Genomic DNA, 13600 nt, shown 5'->3' on the forward strand with positions numbered 1-13600 from the left:
TTATTTTTTTTACAATTGTTTTTAACATGGCTGTGCAGCACTTTAGGAACGTTATTGTTGTTTAAATGTGCTATATAAATAAAGTGGATTGGATTGGATGTTGAGCTCGTCCAAGTACTGCAGCTCATCCATGGCATTGGAGCATTCTCACAAGTACAGTGCGAAAGCTTGGAGATTTTTTACATCCTCAGACTTGATGTTTGGCCATGCCATAATTTTGTCCATGTAGGCTGCTGTTATTTTTGAAGGATTTCCAAAGTGTTCCCTTAGTAGGCGTTTTGCTGTAGCATAGCCTCTCTCTGTAGGCATATAGAGGCAACTGCGCACCAACTCTCTGGGCTGTCCTTTGGTAAACTGCTCCAGATAATACAAGCAGTCACCACGATCATTGCTACTTTCTCCAAAACCCAACAATTAAAAAGTTATTCAGGAGCGCTCCGTATCTTCCATTGTGTACGCGTGTTTGTCAACATGTGTGCAATGACAGCCTGTGCGCTACCTGTCAGTACAACAGCCAATCAAATTACACCCGCGTTGTTTTCGTCACACAGCATTCATCCAATCAAATTGCAGGAAAACCAACAAAGAAGAGCTTTCAAACAACAGAAGAATAAGTGAATAAAATTATGCCATAAAGTGTTTCGTTCGGGTATTAAAAGTACGACTTGGTCAACAAAACAGGAATCGCCGTATACAAAACATGCGGTTGGAAGATTACAGACGGAGACGCAACAACTTCCAACTTCGTTCGACATTTGAAGTTGCACAAAGAAGGGTACGTTTTGAATGTAAGCTAACGTTTATTGGCTGAGTAACGTAACTTTTATTCGTTGTGTAGTTAAATGAGTGAGGCTGTAAACTCACTGCTAACGTTAGAACCATAGACATCTTATAAGTAGACACAGCATCGAGCGCTACTGCCTATTGCCGCTGACGTGACGCGCGGCCGCCATCTTGGAGTGGTGATCCGCTCCACTCAGGGCAATTCCTTTGGCAGGAGCAATGAATTGTCAGCACATTTAATTCATATTAACTCACTGAATACCACTGATACTCACGCGCTTTTTTTGTCATACGTGTAACTATGATAAAAGACACATGTCTTGGCATGTTCATAATTTGCTTAACAATAATAGAATATTCTTATATGCTATAAGTGACCAGACGTCGGAGATCAAAACTGGGAATATAATCCCAGAGAAGGGGAAAAAAACAGTCAGCTATTTTTAAGTTAAAGAAACAATATGATTAGGTTATATATACATGCGTATATCTTACATAAACAATGTATGAATACATTAGATATCTATATATCTTACGGACCTATAGACCAGTGGTTCTCAAATGGGGGTACTTGAAGGTATGCCAAGGGGTACATGATATTTTTTTAAATATTCTAAAAATAGCAACAATTCAAAATCCTTTATAAATATATTTACTGAATAATACGTCAACAAAATATGAATGTAAATTCATAAACTGTGAAAAGAAATGCAACAATGCAATATTCAGTGTTGACAGCTGGATTTTTTGTGGACATGTTCCATAAATATTGATGTTAAAGTTTTTTTTTTGTGAAGAAATGTTTAGAATGAAGTTGATGAATCCAGATGGATCTCTATTACAATCCCCAAAGAGGGCACTTTAAGTTGATTACTTTTATGTGTAGAAATCTTTATTTAAAATTGAATCACTTGTTTATTTTTCAACAAGCTTTTAGTTAATTTTACATCTTTTTTTTTCAAATAGTTCAAGAAAGACCACTACAAATGAGCAATATTTTGCACTGTTATACAATTTAATAAATCAGAAACTGATGACATAGTGCTGTATTTTACTTCTTTATCTCTTTTTTCAACCAAAAATGCTTTGCTCTGATTAGGGGGTACTTGAATTAAAAAAAAATGTTCACAGGGGGTACAAGTGTCTGCCAAATACTTAAACATATATAAACACCTGAAAGTCTTTATTTCAGCTAAAACCACCAATCTGTTTCACATGATTCAGAATAAAACAATTCTGTCTTACTCAACAAAGTTAGTATTTGAATATTGTTACTTGAAGACTTATCTGTGGTTACAATAAAATGAGAATGCATCATAATCAGTGGCGGCTGGTGAATTTTGTTTTAGTTGGGCCTGAAAGTTTGTAAACCACATACCTGTAGTGGGGTCATCCTCCCCCAGAAGATTTCTTTGTGATTTTCACATACAAATATTGTAGTTCTTTGCTCCTGCTTAACTCTGAGGTAATATTATTTTCACAAAATACAACCAATAGTATGTTAATGTAAATTCTTACTTGTGAAAAGTAATCCTCCAATTCCTATTTTCAACAGTCCGCTCAATTGAGCAGGAAAACGCTGAATACCAGCCCAGCATCTTTTTTTTCTACCTGTCAAATGTTAGTTTAGGCTGTTTGCCGGCTCCTCATCACCACTTCAAGATGGCGGCCAAATTGCTTGCGTCACAGCAGCCAATTCTGCGTCTACTTATAAGATGTCTATGGTTATAACGTCATTGCAAACACAGCAATCTGTTGCGTCCACTGCAGATGTTACCTTATTCATACTTATTGTCAAGTGATTTTTTTTAAGCAGGGTTGCATGAGGTACCTACACATAACGTTACGTTAATGAATGTATCACACACAGTAACGTAATATTAGACGGCGGTCAGCAGCACCGCGTATTTTAGCCACCTACAAAAAGACAAACATAGTCAAATAAAGGTCAGTTAAAATGTATACTATATTAAGAATATGTGTACATATTGCATAGGGCCCTGACATCTAACAAGTACAGCACTGTTCATTGTTATGTTCATGTATTTGTGGTTTTTCATGTGTACACAGACATAAACACATACAGTATGAGATGAGATCAATGAGATAAGGTGACAACATGACATAAACTGCTGATGAACTAGTTACAATGCAATATTCCATGGAAATACAATGTTAACACTTTTGTGCAAATAAGTACAGTTGCACTTGTTTTTTCAGATGTGTTTGTACTGTAAAGGAATGAGTTAAATGTTTAGAATAACTGGTTAATAGTGCTATTATGAAGTGCAATGTCAGCACTGTTTTTTTTAATAAATACATACAGCGTTTTAAAAGCATACACAATCTGTGTACATATATTAGTCTGTGGTTAAAAAGACTTGAAATGACTCAAAACCCAAAATGCAGGACTTGGGACTTGACTTGAGACTTTCCAGTATTGACTTTGGACTTGACTCGGACTTGCCTGTCTTGACTCGGGACTTGACTCGAGACTTACTTGTGACTTGCAAAAAAATGACTCGGTCCCACCTCTGGTAACGGGACACGCATCTGCCTCGCATGGGTTCGATTCCCGGCCAGGGTTGCATCAGGAAGTTTCATCCTGAGTAAAAAAGTCAGCAGAAAGCCTTCATGAGATGGACTCGCTGTGGCCAAAGTGCTGAACGTGGGGGAAAAGTGTGAGGCAGACGCTTCTGCTGGCAGAATATCAAAGAAAGTGAAAGTAAAAGTAGACACGGTAAAGCCAAACATTGAATGCATGCTTGTTTCAAGTCACCTAAACTCGATGGTGATCATTTTTATTTTTATTTTTATTTTGTCGTACCTGTCAAAGGTGAACACACTTATCCACGTAGGTGAGTAGTAACGAGTTACATTTACTTAGATAAAAAACACAACTTTTACTTTGCTATATAACATTTTATTACCATCGTTACATTCATTTATATCAGGGGTCACCAACCTTTTTGAAACCAAGAGCTACTTCTTGGGTACTGATTATTGCGAAGGGCTACCAGTTTGATACACACTTAAATAAATTGCCAGAAATAACCAATTTGCTCAATCTACCTTTAATAAATAAATCTATATGTATAAAAAAATGGGTATTTCTGTCTGTCATTCTGTCATACATTTTTTTTCCTTTTACGGAAGGTTTTTTGTAGAGAATACATGATGAAAAAAACACTTAATTGAACGGTTTAAAAGAGGAGAAAACAGGAAAAAAATAAAAATTAAATTTTGAAACATAGTTTATCTTCAATTTCGACTCTTTAAAATTCAAAATTCAACCGAAAAAAAGGAGAGAAAAACTAGCTAACTCCAATCTCTTTGAAAAAATTTTAAAAAATAATTTATGGAACATCATTAGTATTTTTTCCTGATTAAGATTAATTTTAGAATTTTGATGACATGTTTTAAATAGGTTAAAATCCAATCTGCACTTTGTTAGAATATATAACGAGTTGGACCAAGCTATATTTCTAACAAAGACAAATCATCATTTCTTCTAGATTTTCCAGAAGAAGAATTTTAAAAGAAATTCAAAAGACTTTGAAATAAGATTTAAATTTGATTCTAAAGGTTTTTCGAGATTTGCCACAATATTTTTTTGGAATTTTAATCATAATTGAAGAAATATTTCACAAATATTTTTTGTCGAAAAAACAGGAGCTAAAATAAAGAATTAGATTAAAATGTATTTATTATTCTTTACAATAAAAAAAATTAATTTACTTGAACATTGATTTAAATTGTCAGGAAGAGGAAGGAATTTAAAAGGTAAAAAGGTATATGTTTTTGAAAATCCTAAAATCATTTTTAAGGTTGTATTTTTTCTCTAAAACTGTCTTTCTGAAAGTTATAAGAAGCAAAGTAAAAAAAAGAATGAATTTATTTAAACAAGTGAAGACCCATCCATCCATCATCTTCCGCTTATCCGAGGTCGGGTCGCGGGGGCAACAGCCTAAGCAGGGAAACCCAGACTTCCCTCTCCCCAGCCACTTCGTCTAGCTCTTCCCGGGGGATCCCGAGGCGTTCCCAGGCCAGCCGGGAGACATAGTCTTCCCAACGTGTCCTGGGTCTTCCCCGTGGCCTCCTACCGGTTGGACGTGCCCTAAACACCTCCCTAGGGAGGCGTTCGGGTGGCATCCTGACCAGATGCCCGAACCACCTCATCTGGCTCCTCTCGATGTGGAGGAGCAGCGGCTTTACTTTGAGTTCCTCCCGGATGGCAGAGCTTCTCACCCTATCTCTAAGGGAGAGCCCCGCCACCCGGCGGAGGAAACTAATTTCGGCCGCTTGTACCCGTGATCTTATCCTTTCGGTCATGACCCAAAGCTCATGACCATAGGTGAGGATGGGAACGTAGATCGACCGGTAAATTGAGAGCTTTGCCTTCCGGCTCAGCTCCTTCTTCACCACAACGGATCGGTACAACGTCCGCATTACTGAGGACGCCGCACCGATCCGCCTGTCGATCTCACGATCCACTCTTCCCTCACTCGTGAACAAGACTCCTAGGTACTTGAACTCCTCCACTTGGGGCAGGGTCTCCTCCCCAACCCGGAGATGGCACTCCACCCTTTTCCGGGCGAGAACCATGGACTCGGATTTGGAGGTGCTGATTCTCATTCCGGTCGCTTCACACTCGGCTGCGAACCGATCCAGCGAGAGCTGAAGATCCCGGTCAGATGAAGCCATCAGGACCACATCATCTGCAAAAAGCAGAGACCTAATCCTGCGGTTACCAAACCGGAACCCCTCAACGCCTTGACTGCGCCTAGAAATTCTGTCCATAAAAGTTATGAACAGAATCGGTGACAAAGGACAGCCTTGGCGGAGTCCAACCCTCACTGGAAATGTGTTCGACTTACTGCCGGCAATGCGAACCAAGCTCTGGCACTGATCGTACAGGGAACGGACCGCCACAATAAGACAGTCCGATACCCCATACTCTCTGAGCACTCCCCACAGGACTTCCCGAGGGACACGGTCGAATGCCTTCTCCAAGTCCACAAAGCACATGTAGACTGGTTGGGCAAACTCCCATGCACCCTCAAGAACCCTGCCGAGAGTATAGAGCTGGTCCACAGTTCCACGACCAGGACGAAAACCACACTGTTCCTCCTGAATCCGAGGTTCGACTATCCGACGTAGCCTCCTCTCCAGTACACCTGAATAAACCTTACCGGGAAGGCTGAGGAGTGTGATCCCACGATAGTTGGAACACACCCTCCGGTCCCCCTTCTTAAAGAGAGGAACCACCACCCCGGTCTGCCAATCCAGAGGTACCGCCCCCGATGTCCACGCGATGCTGCAAAGTCTTGTCAACCAAGACAGCCCCACAGCATCCAGAGCCTTAAGGAACTCCGGGCGGATCTCGTCCACCCCTGGGGCCTTGCCACCGAGGAGCTTTTTAACTACCTCAGCGACCTCAGCCCCAGAAATAGGAGAGTCCACCACAGATTCCCCAGGCACTGCTTCCTCATAGGAAGACGTGTTGGTGGGATTGAGGAGGTCTTCGAAGTATTCCTTCCACCTATCCACAACATCCGCAGTCGAGGTCAGCAGAACACCATCCGCACCATACACGGTGTTGATAGTGCACTGCTTCCCCTTCCTGAGGCGGCGGACGGTGGTCCAGAATCGCTTCGAAGCCGTCCGGAAGTCGTTTTCCATGGCTTCCCCGAACTCTTCCCATGTCCGAGTTTTTGCCTCCGCGACCGCTGAAGCTGCACACCGCTTGGCCTGTCGGTACCTGTCCACTGCCTCCGGAGTCCTATGAGCCAAAAGGACCCGATAGGACTCCTTCTTCAGCTTGACGGCATCCCTCACCGCTGGTGTCCACCAAGGGGTTTTAGGATTGCCGCCCCGACAGGCACCAACCACCTTGCGGCCACAGCTCCGATCTGCCGCCTCGACAATAGAGGTTCGGAACATGGTCCACTCGGACTCAATGTCCAGCACCTCCCTAGTGACATGTTCAAAGTTCTTCCGGAGGTGGGAATTGAAACTTTGTCTGACAGGAGACTCTGCCAGACGTTCCCAGCAGACCCTCACAATGCGTTTGGGCCTCCCAGGTCTGTCCGGCATCCTCCCCCACCATCGCAGCCAACTCACCACCAGGTGGTGATCGGTAGAAAGCTCCGCCCCTCTCTTCACCCGAGTGTCCAAAACATGAGGCCGCAAATCCGATGACACAACTACAAAGTCGATCATGAACTGCGGCCTAGGGTATCCTGGTGCCAAGTGCACATATGGACACCCTTATGTTTGAACATGGTGTTTGTTATCGACAAACTGTGACGAGCACAAAAGTCCAATAACAAAACACCACTCGGGTTCAGATCCGGGCGGCCATTCTTCCCAATCACGCCTCTCCAGGTTTCACTGTCGTTGCCAACGTGAGCGTTGAAGTCTCCCAGTAGGACAAGGGAATCACCCGGGGGAGCACTTTCCAGTACTCCCTCGAGTGTTCCCAAAAAGGGTGGGTACTCTGAACTGCTGTTTGGTGCATAAGCACAAACAACAGTCAGGACCCGTCCCCCCACCCGAAGGCGGAGGGAGGCTACCCTTTCGTCCACCGGGTTGAACTCCAACGTACAGGCTTTGAGCCGGGGGGAAACAAGAATTGCCACCCCAGCCCGTCGCCTCTCACTGCCGGCAACGCCAGAGTGGAAGAGGGTCCAATCCCTCTCGAGAGAAGTGGTTCCAGAGCCCTTGCTGTGCGTCGAAGTGAGTCCAACTATATCCAGCCGGAATTTCTCGACTTCGCGCACTAGCTCAGGCTCCTTCCCCCCCAGTGACGTGACGTTCCACGTCCCAAGAGCTAGCTTCTGTAGCCGAGGATCGGACCGCCAAGTGCCCTGCCTTCGGCTGTCGCCCAGCTCACAATGCACCCGACCTCTATGGCCCCTGCTATGGGTGGTGAGCCCATTGGAGGGGTGACCCACGTTGCCTCTTCGGGCTGTGCCCGGCCGGGCCCCATGGGAACAGGCCCGGCCACCAGGCGCTCGCCATCGTGCCCCACCTCCGGGCCTGGCTCCAGAGGGGGGCCCCGGTGACCCGCGTCCGGGCGAGGGAAATCTGGGTCCATGGTTTTTCATCTTCATAAAGGTCTTCGAGCTGCTCTTTGTCTGATCCCTCACCTAGAACCTGTTTGCCTTGGGAGACCCTACCAGGGGGCTTTATGCCCCCGGACAACATAGCTCCTAGGATCATTGGGACACGCAAACTCCTCTACCACGATAAGGTTGCAGCTCAGAGAGGAGACAAGTGAAGACCAAGTCTTTAAAATATTTTCTTGGATTTTCAAATTCTGTTTGAGTTTTGTCTCTCTTAGAATTAAAAATGTCGAGCAAAGCGAGACGAGCTTGCCAGTAAATAAATACAATTTAAAAAATAGAGGCAGCTCACTGGTAAGTGCTGCTATTTGAGCTAATTTTAGAAGAGGCCAGCGGGCGACTCATCTGGTATTTGCCTTAAAACTCCACAGACATTTTTCGACCCGTATGTACAGTCACCGTGTGCTCGGAGAAGAGGTAGGATTAAATATAAGTCTTACTTCTTAATATTCCTTTTCAGATTTGTTGAAAGGTGCAAATGGAACCATGTGATGTTACTTGACGTAAACATGTCTGTAACAAATACATCAAAACCATAGCCACATGTGTAATGACTAACATTTACATAACATTTTGTAGATGACATTGCATGTCTTGTCTTGTTCTAGTCTGTCTTTTGAACGTACAAGTAAATGTCTTGTTTTTAGTGTGAGGTTTAACTGTTGTGTTTATTTTGTGTCATTGTGAAGTTTTTTGTACCTGAAAATCAGATATCCCGGCCCCCCAGACACATTTTTTCCTCTAAATCTGCTCCCCAGGTCAAAATAATTGCCGAGTGTGACCGTGTGTGACCGTGTGTCTTGGCTACCACTCTTTACCGCATCTCTCCATGAACCCCGATACAAACATCCGACCAGGAGCGTTGGGCTGCAGTGCATTGTGGGTAGGCGAGTCTTGTACATGATCATGTTCTGTCGGTTCATTTGCAAAATAAACCAGAGAGCACAACTCAGCTTTGATACAAAATGAAAGTAAAAAGTCATGTTGGAATATTTTCAAAAACTCAGCTCGGATTAATTACTGTTCTCTTGGTAGTGGAGAAGAAGTGGGGGTTAGGGGCAAAGGTGGTCTCTGATCCATCTTTGACACGGCAGATAAAGGGCTGTGAGAGGTTAGACCGAGGAGGCATGGGGTTTTTATTTTTTACTACAGCCGACGAGGCACATATGTTTTTCAAATTAGACTGTGTCGTATTTTGGGGGAATCAAACAAACATTACAAAGAGATTCTAGGACCAGACAATCCATTGGATTCGATACAATTATCTTATTCGGGAATTACATTTTATTTTGAAAAAGTTATCAGTAATCTGGAAATACGTGTTATTTATTGGAATTGTAGATTGAAAAAGAAATAATCAAAAGCCATACATCATGAAACAGGCTACAGAAGTACAACAAATCAAAGTTGAAAGAAACAACAAGCCCAACTTTATATTCATCAAAATGTGCTTTGAAAAGTTTAACAAATGCCCCAAGGGAGCGGTTTGCCTGGCATGGGATGAGATGCTTATCCATGGCGATGTAGAAGCTGTCGATCTTGCTCTTCTGACGGCCAACAGCGAGGAGGTATGGCTGCCGACCCTGCTGGTTGCGGAGATGCTCCTCCATACTGCAGCATGACTTAGGTTGAGAGAAGGAAACTAAGTATTAGACACCAGAATATTGTGCTGCCACAAAAAAACATTATTAAAGTCATTATTCAAACATCCTCTCAATCTCAGTGCAAAGATCGGAATGAGTGTTAAGACTTAATTTAAGTTTCATTCACTTTTTAACTGCCTTCATTTTCACATGTGGCTAAGAACATGACACATGACAAGTAGTTATCACTTTCATAATATTACCTTATGAAAGACAACAAGTCTCTCAATGGCATCACATGCACTGATTTTTGGAGACTTCGGTCCTCCTGGTGGTGGTGGAAGGAGATGTATGAGCAACAACAGGGAGGCCGTTTCATGGTCGTAAACTGAGGACAAAGATTCACAAGAATTAACTCAAGAATTTTCACTTTTCCTCCATCTAATGTTCATATTTATTCCAAATATCAGATACATTTTCAGAGATACAGGAGATACTTTAAAACAAGAAAAACAAATACAACTCACATGTTGCCTCATCACTTCCAATGGAACATTCTGCTGACTGTAACAAGCGCCGCAACTCTGGTGCTGAAGTAAGTCGCTTAGCCTCTTTTATGATGTTTGGTTTGAAGAACACATCCCACTTCTGAAGCAGCCTGGAGGATGTCTCATCATCAAATAGGAGAATGAAGTCTTGCTCCACCTTTAAGAAAGAAGATATTTAACTACCACCGAAGGAAATACTTTCAAATGTCAGGCTGCTCCAAACATCTCATTCCAAACTTACCAATCCTTTTGTATCGAGGAATCTTGGGAAGATGGAGAGGATATCACCACTTGTACCTGGGTCATTAACAAGCTTCTGACGGTGCTGAAATGTCTCTCTCATCTTCTGGAGAATCACGGAATTGTCTGTGGTATGGTTGAGCAAAGATACTGCCTCTTGACAAGCATCCCCATCAAGCTGATTGTCGACATTGACAATCCTTTGGAACTTTGGGCCTCCTGAAGAAAGGTTCAAAGAGCTACTTGGTGGCGCCTCAGATCCACGCCGAATTTTCCTTTGGACTGTTTTCAGACGCCAAGAAATGTATCCTGTGCTACTAGCAGCATCATAGAAGTGTTCCTGAAATGAAAAAAAGATTAAATTCATTGTCATACTTAGTTCATGAGAAATCTCAGAGAATTCATATCAGTGCTATGCACATAGCATCAGGGCCAAAAATTGCAATTATTGAAATAAATGTTGATGCAAGAATGACATGAAAATAGTCATATAAATAATAAAAATAAGAATTACATAGCCTTTCTTGGTGTATGGATCCTTGAGAGACGGGAACAGTGTCACTATGCCAAGAGCATATTCCTCTCTGACTGCTTTAGTGGGAAGGTTTCTGATAGGAGATATCAAATTTTTAATCTAGATCCATGTAATGGCCATGTTGTTATCAAGCACAAAAAAATAGAATGTAAAAACATACATACCCATGACTATCAATCATGTGAGCCACCAGTATGTTGACCATTTGTCGTCTTGTGATATCTGTTAGGGTTTCTGTTGTTTGGTACTCCTGAAGTACTGCTTCACTGCCAGACTTGTCTTTTAACACAGCTTCAATCAACTGATAAAAAACAAAAACATGAAAATGCAAAATATGGTGATAAACAGCTATCCTTGACACGCAAAAACTGTTTTAATGTGTAAAAAAACTCAAGTGAATCAAGCTTTGTTCAAACCTGTTTAGCTGATGTTGCATCATGCTTATTCTCTTTTCGCTGTCTCTTGCGAGGGATCTCATCCATGGTAAGAGTTCCGCTTGAGTTGAAGCTAGAGTCAGAGATCTCAGATGCAGAGGACAAGGACAGGTCTGAAAATTCTAAAGGAATAAAAGAAAAAAAACATTTGATCATTTTATTCAGTAGTGTACAGAGTGCCTGATAATACATGATGTTATATCTCACCCTGGCTTGAGAATATTGTCAGCACCACATTGCCTTGTCCAACCAGGTCGCTGAATATTTCCGCATCAACTTCTGTCCCTGTTGCATCCTTGTACATAATGCTTGCATCGGGTGGCAGGCAAAATCTCTCAATGACTGGGAAACAGTATGAGAAAATTGTGATTTATGTGCTTTATGTGCAGTTTCATTTGTCTCACAGCAAATGACTGTTCTAGTTAGATGGAGTCATCCACTGGTGATTTTTTCCCTCAAGTAACCCTGACACTTCTTAAGTCCAAATTTAAAAGTTAAGTATTGGCTTTTCTCAGTTAACTGTTCTTGTGTATAAAATGCTTTACATTCTAGGTGGCACACATGTTGAGTAAATTATCCCCATTTATAAAGGAATCTGCTTCAGGCATGTAAAGACACCAGAGTATACAACATGAGGTTTTTAAAGAAAGTGGGTCTATTTTTAAACAGTTTTTAAGGTAAGATTAAGTAAATTGAAACACCTTTTTCATGGAATTGGAGAAAGTCAAACGGTCCCTCAACGTCATCCAGCTTCACATACTTCTGCTGTTGGTTGTACTTCACCTGGACCAGCATCTTCACTGAGACATGCAAAACATATATTAAAGAAAGTCAATATTTAAAGAAAGAACAGTTTAGAGGTCAATGTGTCACAGTAAAGGATAAGATTTGTTAATATTTTGCAGGGGCCTCTATCAATAATTTTCTTTTTCATTCCTAAATGATTGCTTTATAATATATACAGTATATATGTCTATATTTATGTATACATGAGACAGAGAGAGGGAGAGGATTTTGAAAGGGATCACAATTGAATATTGTAATTAAAACTAAATGTTAGAGCAGTAACAGTAATTTCTACAACAGAAAAGTCACAATATCTCACTGGAAACAAGTCATTTTAATCATATTCCTGTTGTCACAACATTGAATAATTTCAAAATAAGATTAAAAACACAGCAAAAAAAAAAAAAAACAGTTATTCTTCCTGTCCTACCTCTTTCCTCCTTTCTCAGCTGTTTATGTGGCAGTGAGGGCTGGTTGGCTCTGCCAGCAGAAACTTTTAACACAATCATTTCAGTGGCGAGTTATGGTTAGCAGAAAGTATAAGGACAACGACTGCTAGATTGTTTGCTACAGCTTAAAGATGAGCCAGCATGCTGTGTCAGAGGATAAATGAGAGATGGAGGAGCAAACGGATTAAAAAGTATTTCACATGTTTGCGCAGGTTTTACAGATGTTTATACTCGAGGAGGTTTTTCTTCACATACAGTACTTACAGTTAGATGTCGTCAAACTGATGTTACAGTTACTGTCATTTCACGGGATCCACCGTAACCTCTGCTCTGCTGCTCACTGACGTGCGTGTGTTTCTGTGCCCCTGAGAACAGAGGAGAGGCTGCAGCTATATTAATTTGTACCAAATCAAGAAAAAAAAAAAAACTAACAATCAGTTCTTACATTTATATATTCCTAGGTCAAGACAGATTCAGATGCTTGTAAAGGCCCTGGTATGAATTAAATACTAAATTAAATTAAATCTCATTTAATATTTAATACAATGTGTCCATGACCCAGTGAATACCCTGATAGTAAATAACACCAAAACTTGAAGAGTAGCAATAAATGAACCAGTAACTACTGAGCTTATCCCTCCGCAGACAAAATTGGACAAGAGAAACATGTCTCCACAGGTTTTGGCAGTTTTTTGAAGTTTAGAGTGTGAGGGACAAAATAACAAAAGCCCCCACAACTGTTAGTTCCAGCCTTAAATAATATTTTGTACAGTAAAAACTTTGTTTATCATGGCTTTGAGGAAGTGACTTACTGTCATTTTTAAAGTTTAAGGGACTTGCTACTACTGTCTGCTAGCTTAGAAATGCAAGCTAATAGCATGACCGATTTTGTTGTTCAGAACTGGTGACAAAAAAAGCTTAGTTGCTAAAACACATATTCTCCATACATGTTTTATTGTACATGCTACATTTCACAGCATTAATTTGCAGCTGTTTCAGTACATTTGATTAAATTGCACTTACCTTGTGGAACTGCACGAGAGAAGCGAAATGGTTCCTATTGTCTCTTTTCCCTCCAACTGAAGTGAAATGCAGGGCGGGGCTTAATTGCATCT

This window comes from Nerophis ophidion, linkage group LG04, assembly GCF_033978795.1.
Source record: "Nerophis ophidion isolate RoL-2023_Sa linkage group LG04, RoL_Noph_v1.0, whole genome shotgun sequence".
Lineage (NCBI taxonomy): Eukaryota > Metazoa > Chordata > Actinopteri > Syngnathiformes > Syngnathidae > Nerophis > Nerophis ophidion.